The sequence below is a fragment of the Capsicum annuum genome, chromosome 5, assembly GCF_002878395.1.
Source record: "Capsicum annuum cultivar UCD-10X-F1 chromosome 5, UCD10Xv1.1, whole genome shotgun sequence".
In the NCBI taxonomy this organism is placed as follows: Eukaryota; Viridiplantae; Streptophyta; class Magnoliopsida; order Solanales; family Solanaceae; genus Capsicum; species Capsicum annuum.
The window spans coordinates 136340359-136351926 of NC_061115.1; positions in this window are offsets into that span (position 1 = coordinate 136340359).

The following is an 11568-nucleotide window of genomic DNA, read 5'->3' on the forward strand; positions in this document are numbered from 1 at the left end:
GGCCTATTTGGAACTCGTGGGGTCAACTAGACTAGTTTTTAGCTAGATCTAGCTGCTCATCATTGGTGGATAGGCTATCATGATTCCAGTCTAGCTAGATCTCCCTAGTTGATAAGGACTTAGTTTTTGATGTTTACTTGGGGAAATATATGCCTCGTATCCCTTGAGAGCATCTGAGGGATTAGTTTTTGATATTAGAGTAGGGTTTTATATCATCTTGGAGTATGAGGCTCAATTATATGAGTTTTTCACGTATGCTACTTTTACCTTACCGATTGAGTATGAATGGGTTCAGTGATTTATTTTAGGATTGAGACTTTATATTTGCATGGAAATATAAAATTTGGTTTCCATCAATATATCATTTATTAAGGTTTTTTATCATGCTTATGTTATGAAGTAGATTCATCGTGAGTCCCTAGGGTGCAGCAAAAAGAGGCTACATTATCATGGTAGTTTCAATGAGAGTCAGTGTCTTATGGTTCAAAGAGAGCAATTGTTAGGTTAGGTACTCTTCACATTGCTCTTATCAGCTTTAGTGTCACTCTACTATGACCTTTCATGCCGTACTTCATCTTAATAATAGGGGTATGTCCAGTTATAGTGGTAGACATAGCTAGGGTAGTGGTTAGCCTTTAATAAAGGCATATTTTAGGTTTACTAGTCATGGTGGATATCTTAGGTAAGATGGATTTTTTGTATATATTATTGTGTCTAGTGGCTGTTGAGGTTGTACATGCAGCATAAAGGGTCTTACCGATCAGGGAAGTACCTCCCCCAGCTAGGGATGGTATGCAGAATTATTGGGGTAGACCCTAGGGTTATCATGTAAGTCCTAAGAAAGGTAGAATAGATGATCGGTCAGAAGCCCAACAAGATTGTAGGTAAGGTTATTGATATGTTTTTCTGGGAAGAATAGAGGTAGATTCTATAGATACTTTTATTATAGGTACAATCTTAGTGCTACATCAACCAACTTTTGCTTTATTTGATATAGGATCAACTTATTCTATGTGACCTCTTATTATACACCGTGGTTAGAAGTGTCTTAGGTTTCTTTATCTTTGCCATTATGTGTATCTACACCCTTGGGGGAATATTTGTAGTGGATCAGGTTTATAGATCATGTGTTGTGATCGTTCAAGAGTTGGATACTCAGGCTACTCTTATTGTATTAGATATGGTGGATTTTAGTGTGATTCTGGGCATGGAAAGTTTATCCCCCAATCATGTGGTCTTGGATTATTTTTTAAAGATTATTACCTTATCCTTGCCTGGGATACCCAAGATAGTATAGCAGGGTTGTATTAGTTATGCAATGATAAGGATTATTTCTTATGTTCAGGAAAGGAGACTATAATGACCCTATATGTCATTTTTGGCATTTCCACATATTTTCACTATTTAGAGATTACCTATAGCTAATTGAAGTTATTTATGACTTAATGGATCTTATACTTCAGTTATCGGGTTGTTCATTTGGTTTTTAGAGCTAATTAAATATTTTAAAGTCTTCGCTGGCGAGAATTGACTAACAAGTGAAAATTTCAATCTAACAAACTCGAATTCAATTTCTAGCGGCTCAAATAGCTCTAAATGTCAATTTTAGGCTGAGGGACCTTTTTTTGGTTCCCAAGGTTTCCATACTCAACTTTGAGCTATTGGCTAGAAATAAAGAAAATGGGCTATAAGTGTGGGGCTTACCTTTCGTCAAAACAACCATGGATGGAAATTTTGTTTATGCCATTGAGTCTTAAATGTTCAATTTGATTGTGTAGCATTATTTTTCTCATTATGTGATTCCAAATGAATTCCTCATGGTCAATAACGACTTGGAAAATCTAAGTATCAGTTAGTGCACTCAACTGGTGCCTCAGCTAAAACAACCTTTTATGTGCTTTAGCGGAGACCGCTTTAGCAGCTAGCCAGGTGCTTAAGCGTCCTTGGCTTTCCCAATGAGTAGCTTAAGTAGCAAGATGACCACTAAAGTAGATTTAGGTTTAGCACTGACTTGTTCGCTTTAGTGGTATGCCAGGCTCTCAGTAGGTTTTGCTTTAGTAGTACTTAGCCGCTTTAGCAGTAATTACTAAAGCAGTCATGTTTTTGCTTAAGAGGTGAGGGATGCTATTAAATCCTTAGTATCCTAATTTTTATCCCATTTTCTCACAAGAATCAGGGGTACAAGCCATAGAGAGTAGAAAACTGGGAGAAATATTATTAGGTTATTTGTGAGCTTGGATTACTCATTTCTTTATCAAAATCTTGGTAAATTTCCATTAAATTTATTATTAATTCTTTGATTTATTCCCAAAATACCTATATTCTTGTTGAGTAGACTGAGATATCATTTTAGCTAAATATTTACCCATTCCAAAGGGTAAAATTTCCTTGAGCATAGAGGGACGTGTTTATAGTTTCAAAAGTGTGATTCTGCATGTAAGCCCCACATAAGATTTTAGCTTAATTATAGACCCAAAGAAAAGAAATGTAATATAGGTACCGTTTTCCTCATATTTATTAGGAGATTATTATTTTGATAGTGTGTCATCAGGCGAAATCTTCTCATAAGAGAAAATTGACAATTTTGTAGATTTTACAAGTCTTTCTTTGGCAACGAGGTAGGCCAGTCTTACACTTCTTATAGATGTTAATAAATTGTAGTATGTTTATGATATTGTGCTAGATGTGAGTTGGGAATTAGAATTTAGAGTTACATTTAGAATGAATTTTATTAATTAGCCGATTTAGAATCCATAATTAAGCATAATAGACTTGTTTATTCATTCTTAAGGTAGAATTGCTATCCTGGGACTAAATTTGTCTAACTTACTATATAGTAGTGCGATTAGATACCTTTTCCTAGTTAAGAGTAGAATTTACCTTAGAATGGTTTTTGGGGAATAGAAATGGACCCTTTGACCTACCTTAGGAAGATATTACTACTAGTTCCTTGTAGTTTAAACATACCTTTCATTTTAATTTAACTATGTACTTTATCATAAAATATTTAGATATATGACATCTGATTAAAGATTGGTACTTAGGAGATAATACTAATTTTTGTTTGAGTTGGGAAATTTACTATATAAAGACTTGTTTGATTCCAACATTAATAATGATATGAGTTTTGGTTCAAGTTCAACAAATAATGAAGCGAGTTCTAGTTCAAGTCCATCACTGAGATATTATTGATGAAGATATTGGAATTTTTTTGAGTTCGGTGTTCACATTACAGAAGGGGTCTACGGTTATTACTTTGACATACATCTTATTAGTACAATTTTTGTTTACTATTTCTCTTTAGTGGCACTCTCCGAGCTCATAGGGGCCCATGTTGGGTTATTTTTATTATTATACTTACTGTTATATGAGTGCTAGTTATGTAATATAGTTGTATTGCTCTTTATTGCTATTATTCCAGTTATTTATTTGTAGTCTTGGAGTGTTATTCCATGTTTTCCCTCTTACATTGACTTAGCTTATTTATCTCGTATTTCATTATTTTATTATATGATTTTTCTTAGTCATTCAATGGTTACTACTGAGTACCCATGACTTTGGTACTCATACTACACTTCTGTACCATTTTGGTGCATATCTAAGTACTAGATTCCACCGTTGATGTTGTAATCATGCGAGCCAAAATTTGGATACCGGGTGAGTTCTCAGAGCTATAGTTGATATTTTCTCCATATTTTATATTTTTTGTAGTCTTTATATATCGGGAATAATTTATACTTGACTATGATAGTACTTATATTCTTTTTGGATTACTAGCTCTTGTACCAATATTACTTGGTTTTGGGATATCATTATTTGTCTTATTTATCTTCTGTCTTATTGGTACTCCTTGATTTATTTTTTATAATTCTTTTACTCGTATACTTTTGGCATTTATGCCATTTTTCGTCATATTTTTAATTACTTATTGTTTTGAGCTATGGTTTCTAGCTTACCTAATTATGGGATATAGTAGGAGTCATGACTTATAAATTAGGTTATGACAACTTGGTATTAGAGCACTATGTTCACCAATATTTTTGGTATAAGAGCAAGTGCCTAGTAGAGTCTAATGGATGCAAACGATGACATTAATTTCTTATATTTGGGATGCTATAGGAAACTTTTAGGAGATCTTCACTTCCTTCACTCATTTATTGCTTAGATATTTAGATGGTTTCTAAAAATTACTTTGATTTCACTCTTTTGTAGATGGCTAGGACATGTGCTACTACTCAACAGATAAGGACCTCGAGTATGTGACTAGGGATCTTACCGAGACATGTAGACCACCATATGGTTGGGCAAAGCTAGACGTGTAGCCTGATCTAGAGACCTTGATAAGCAGCTCTCACTAGACACTATCCTCGATCTCGTACCAGAGATTCCTCCACCTTAGTTAGTGTGGGCCTAAGATTAGCCTAGGCTCCACCAGGTTTATTTTGTCATCATTTATAAGGGATGATTTGGTATAGATTTTTGTTTTATTTAGTGGCATACTGTCTTATAGTGCTTAATCTACAAATCAAATTAGTATAGAAGCATGGGCCCAACCTATAGTTGTGGCTCCTAGAGTTGAGAATTCCTAGCTCTGGTTGTTTCTCTACTGGTAGTCTCACAACATGATATGTATATTGCTGAGTATAATAATTTTAGGTTATATTTTAAGATTGAATTTCGCTAGGTTTTTTGGTGCACCGAGAGAGGATACTTATAAAATCTTGATTACATGCGATTATAAGTTTCAGAATTTGTCCTTGTTGAGACTTAGAGTGTGACTACATGACTTTCAAGTTGGATTTTGCAGCTTGTAACTAGAGGAGACTTTTTCTTAATTAAAGGCCAGCTGGATCTCTCCTAGAGATATGAACTTAGTTCTTTGAGGTCCTCTTAAAGAACTATACACCTCATAGTCTTAGAGATAGCTTCAGTGATAAATTTTTGAGTTGGAGTAGGGGTCTATAACTATTATGGAGGACGAAGCTTTGTTTAATGAGTTAGATAAGCATGGTGTTTCTATTCTACTAACTGAGTATGATTGGGTTTGGTGTTTTGATCAAGAATAGACACTCTCTCTTCTCACGACCATGCATTATTTAGCTGCTACTGCCAAGTTTTTTGCTTAGGGTTTTGAGCTTGCTAAAGTTATGGAGGATATGTATCATAATGCCCAAGGTGGCAGTGATAACATGTATCAGTAGGAGTTAAGGTGGCTTATGATTCAGAGGTAGTTATTCTCAAGATAGGTACCCTTCTCATCAGCCTTATTAGCATCAAGTTCAGTCTAGTAGGTTCGTTCATGTAGCATTTTATATTATCAATAGAGGTTCTAACAACCATGATTACCCTAGACAAATTAGTGGTTAGTCTCCAATAGATTTGCCTTCAAGGTATTCTAGATGAGATGGTTATTCAAGCTCAATCGCATTTTCTGGGTTCGATAAAGAACTTGTGGAAGGTTATGATTATGGGGCCTTCAACCATTTATCTAGAGAATGACCTCATCATAAGGCAGTTTTTCTACAAATTAGAGTGTTCATCCTATTAGGGTAGTGTCTGCCCCAACTATAGGTGGTATGTATAGTTGTCAGGGTAGTCTCCAAGGTGCTTATAGAGGTCCTCAAGTAGGTAGGATAAGTGATTAGTCATGAGTCAAGTCAGGTGGAGAGTAAGGTAATTTATATGTCGTTCTTAGTAGATAAGATGTAGATTCTTCAGATGTTGTTATTATAGTTATGATTACAGTTTGACATCAACCGTCCTTCACTTTATCTTATTTAGGATCAACTTATTCATTTGTATATTCTTATTATGCCCCACGATTAAAGGTACCTTCGGATCCTTTATCTGTGTCATTATGTGTATCTACACTTGTGGGTGCTTTATTAGTATTGGTTCAGGTTTCTAGATTAGGTGTTATGAATATTTGAGAGCTTGATACTCAAGCTGATCTTATTATATTAGATATGGTACATTTTGATATGATTTTTGGCATGCAGTATGTATAACCCCATATATTGTATGTACTTGTTCTATTTATATGGAACTTGGTATAGCCTTATGGTATTAGTAATAGATGAGATTTGTTATGCGAGTATTTGATGGTGTAGATGGTGACCTAGATTCTTCCGTATACGATATAATATGACGTGACCAAGTTAACTTTGATACAACTATTTAACATAGAATCGTAAGCCGGTATTTGAATCAAAAGTATAAAGTGCCCAAGTATGTATAAGTTCTAAGTGAGATTAAAGAGATTAAGAACTAAATATGGATTAATTTGGTGAGGTGGTAGCTTGACTTAAATAAGCTAGTAGGTAAGTCACCCACTTAAGTTACATGAACCAAGTTAATGGACAAAGTTCATGGATAAGATTTGGGACTATATTAGTATATTTATTTAGGCCCAAATTGAGTAAAAGAGAAGAAATAGAGTAAAGGTCCAATACTTTAATATGTCAAGGCCCAATATAATTGAGCCCAATAATGGATCAAGCAAGTAGGTGCCTCACCTACTTTGACCTTTTGAGCATCTTGACTTCCTTAAGAAGGTACATCACCTACTTGGACCGCTTTGACCAATTTGAGGTCCAAAATACAGCTAAGTAGATAGCCAAAAATAGGGCATTTATAAGGTCAAGTTGCTGATCATTTTCCTTTATTCCTAAGTCACAAAAAGGATCATATTTTACAATTCTCTTTACTTTCTCTAAAATAACAAGGAGCAGCCTTATTTTTCATTCCAGGGTTCTTAAAGAAACCCCAAGCTTTGCAGGCAAAGGTAAGTGAGAAAACTTAAGGTTGAGCTTAATTATCCCATATAAGATTAGGATAACATGTTATTCATGCTTAATTATAATTCAGGGTATAATATAAAACAAGCTAAATGCTCACTTTGCTTTTTTTTTTTTTTAATTAAGACACCGCCTTTCTTGTTTGGTTTAAAGTGTGAAGGAAAGTCAAAGTTCTTGAGGAGTAAAAATTTAAAGCATAAGTTGCAGAAAATTGAGGTAAGGTTATTGTTCCATTTTGTCCTCCTTATTAACTATTTCCATAATAGGAAATTTGGGGCTGTTTTGTGAATTGTTTAATGTGTATATTTTGGGGGCAACCATGTTGATGTTGGGGAAAGGTGTAGTTATTTTATATTTAAATATTAAAGAAGGGTGTGGTGGTAAACCACCGAACTAATGGTTGTATAAATTTATTGCCCATAATATTTTGTGTATCGTTTGGAGAGTGTAGTGAAGCAAAAATTATTTTGGTGGATCTTATAAGAATCTATATGCTATTGGATGTAATTGGAGAGAAAAGGGTTAAAATAACACCCTTGATTGATAAATTGAGGGCTTACTGCCCCGCTACTATTTTTGTGAAGTTAAATATCCCAAATATGTATGTTGGTTACTAATACTAGTTTTAGCATATACATTATTATAGATAAGCAATCCTAATGTTAGGAAGTGAAACGGGTTAAGATTGGAGTTGTACGACCAGGTATGTAAGGCTACTCTATGTCATATTCTTTGGCATAAAATCCAACACTTGTGGTACAAAGTAAGCTTCCAAAGCTTTCCCAAAGTAAATGTTACCTAGTGGCAACATATCATCTCCTATCTAGCTAACGACCTTTCTCCGTCTCCCTAACATGTTAAAATACCTCACTATATGCTTATTATTAAGTGAGCATTTTTATATTAACTAACAAGTTTCAAGAGTTCTCCTTTAAGTCAAATAAGACCCGTATGTTATTTTCAGCTCCTAAACATTAAATTTGTCTACAATCTGTTGCATACCCCTTTGTCAATGCATTAAGTGTTTATTCAAATGTCAGTTGTTGGTAAATTATTTTTCCAAGGTACCATTATGTTATGAACACCAAAGTAACAATCTCAAATTCTAAATAAATAAGTAACACAAATCTTAATTGAATAAGTTGTAACTCATGGGCATAAGCCTAACATAGGCCGATCCCTATTCCTTTATATATGTGTGGCATCTTAGGGGAAAAAAATACTAGAATAGGCTGATCCCAATATTTATAATGTGGGTGGCAGCTCTGAGGCGTAAGCCTAGAATGGGCCGATCCTGATTTGTCTATTTATCACTGATCAGCTGGTCAGTTGTATCACGCTTCTTACAAATATTATAAACTAAGAAGGATAAGATTAAAAAAATAATGTAACTAACCTTATCCTACAAGCATATGTAAAGGTGGTCTATTACAATCATTTATACACTTGTATTTAATTTCAATTAACCTCTTATTTTATGTGTAATTACGTTTAGCATACTTTTAGCCTTACATATTCAGTATATATTTTGTATTGACATCCCTCACGAGGGACCTGTCTTTCATACTACAGGCATAGGTTCTTTAGCTATTACACCTTACTAGTAGGAGCATAAATATCAAGTGACTATTGGTGAGCTTTATATTGATTCACGTCTTTTTGATTGTATTTTATATTTTTTGGTATTGTACAGTAGTTAAGAGTAAGGAGGGGGTTTATCCCGAGCATAAGTAAGTGTCTGTGTATCTTTTAGAGGCTTTGTAGACAAATGTAAAATTAAGCATTGTAGTGTCCTGTACCTTTAGATGTTGTGGCCCCAATGGCCAACTCTTTGATATATAATTTTGTTGTTATCCATGTGGTTGTTCTCATAGAAGTATTTTATCATATTTGGCAGAACCTTTGGTTATCATATTAACATGTATGAGATGTACCAGGTCATAGGATGGTGCTCTTGGGTCTTTACGACTACGGATGCTTATACACCCAAATGGGAATTGAGGCATGACAAAAGTGGTAATAGAGTAGGTCATTCTTGGGAGTCTACAAATCTATGTCTTCGTAGAGTCTTGCTAATGGGTGTGTTGTGCACAACATCTAAAAATACAAGTCTACGCGATATTTATGGGTTGTCTTTTTTTTCTTCACATCTTAGATCGTGCAATAGAGTCCAAGATGTAGGTGAAGTAATATTTATGAAACACCCTTGTTACTACCCTTAGAAAATTTCTTGATATTGAACTTTCTGTGCATCATACAACTTGTATCATGCCTACCGTATAGAGTGGATACAGTTTGAAATCTTTGGTCGTATGTTACTCAGTGTGGTTTTTGTTGTCTACTATCAAAGGTATGAAAAGTCATCATACTAGTCGTATGTTAGGGTATGAGAGGTATATTGCCAAATCATATAATGTGATGTCCTAGTCTAACTTAGATTATTCTGCGTAGGGTATGGTTCTAGAGTACAAATTATATGATTGGATATTAGTTAGGCCATGAACTTATATGTTGGAAAGAATTTGAGTCCAATATTCTCCCTAGGGTACGAGTGGTGTGTACCACTGATATGTTGTGCATATGAGTTGGGGGGAGTCATACCCTCCTACACACAATTTTCAGCTTTTAAGTAGAGGATAGTTTAGATATTTCCTACCCAAAACCCTTAAAATCCCACATCTTATAAAACTTTTTAGCCTCTTATAACATACTTTAAAAGATCAAATAACTCCTAAAACTCTCTCTAAACTCTCTCAATAAGATTTGGCTAGGGTTTTGTTCAAGTGATCATCTAGAGACTCAATAGTAAAGTTCATTCCTTGATCTTCATGAATAAGGCATGTGAATCTTCCTTCATTGTTTGTTCATGAAAATCATGTGTTTAAAGCAATATTTATGAATCATTAATGGTGGTCTTAAAAACCAATACTAAGGGTTTTGTTGCATATTATTGAGTACTATTTACTCTTGGTTTAAATTGTGTTTTTACATGTTTTAATGATAATTTTGCATATGTGGGTGCCTTTTAATTATGGTTTAATAATTGGGTCATGGTTAAACCTAAACTTGGTTGTATTTACCTTGGTTTTGGTCTTAATAATGCTATGCCCGCAATATGTTTGTGAAAATGTCTAAGAGAATAAACTAGTCACATTTTAAATGGTGTTTTGAACTAAGACATTGGCCTAATGAATATGAATGGTTGGTAAATTAATTTGTGAAGGCCTTGTTAGCGATTTAATAATTTAGATGGTAACCTTGGTGGTTTAATTGTCTAAAATAGTTTTAGTTCCTAAACATTAAATTGAATTATGTATTTGTTTGATAATGGGTTTGAGTCCTAAAGTCAAATGAACGATTGGTTTACTCATAATGGTAATGGCTAGTTGAATTTTTACAAGTAGTGTTGGTATGATGGTGCCAACAAAGTTCCTTTGGTATGTAATTGGCTTAATGGTTATGTATATGAAATGATGGTTTTCAATTAGTCCTTAAAGACAGATGTGTTATCGGTTCGTGAAAGTAGAGTCTGAAGGACTAATACTAGAAATTGCACTAGCCGGTGAGGGTATTTTTGTGACCAGGTGGTTTGAGTCCCCCGAATAAATATATGAATGGGAGGTTTGAGTCCCCCTTATACATGCATTTGTGGTTTAGTCACCTTGATTATGTAGGGAAGTTCGAGTCCCCCTATAGGCATATATAGTTCTGGATATGCTCTAGTTTGTGTGGCTACCCACATTGGGTCATTCTAGCTAAGAAATAGTTGGGCCAATATAGCCCGTGAGTGCCTTGTTGTCTGACGATTATGCTACACAGTCTAGGTTAGTGTTTTCAAAACTCATGTTAATCTTGTTCCCTATCTTGGCATGGTATATATGTATATAGTTATTGCATTGGTTATGTGCATTGGATGATTGGTTTTGAATTATTGGCATTATATTATCCTTATCCTTGAGTTACTTACTAGAGCTCTAACCATTAACCATCTTCTTTGCTATATCCCTATGCGATGCAGAGATTAGTCACACTATCATCCCTCATGCTCATTGACTTGTATTCGGGGACTTCATAAGTTGACTTAAAGTGGTGATCTTCTATGCTTTGGAAGGCTCCATTTTTTCTTTGAGTTTTCTTATGTCTTTATTATTTTATACTTTGATATTAATTTTGGATATGGTTAGGGGCATTTACTGACCAAATATTCTTGGATTGTATTATAGGCATTGTATGGACAAAACGGTGGACATAGGTATGTTATAGAATGGATATGGATTTGGTTAAGTAATTGTTGTTAGTTTAGTATTGGATGGTTTGACATGTTTGGGTTGGTCATGGACTTGTCTCAAGGACTTTGGGTTTTAGATTACTCTATCTTATTATATAGTCAGAACTCACTCGACTCAAGGTATATATGGGTTGGTTGGATTGGGTAGTTGGGCGATCTCCGATCCTTGTTGTACTTGTTATGCCCAATATGATAAGGCCCTGGTTCGGGTCGTACTAAGTTGGTATTAGAGAATAGGTTCATCGTTAGTTGGGTATCAATAAAGTTATATCTGGTAGTGTCTCTTTTATGTGTATGTAGCATACAACACTTATAAGAGAGAGTCTATGAGACATTTAGGAATGTTTCATCTTTTTATTGTCTTATTTTGAGCTATAGAGTCTAAGGCTTGGATCCTTTTGATTTCAGTTTGCTCATCTTTCAGATCATGCCTCCAAGAAGATCTGGCATTCATGTAAACTCCTCTGTCCCATCTAAGGACAA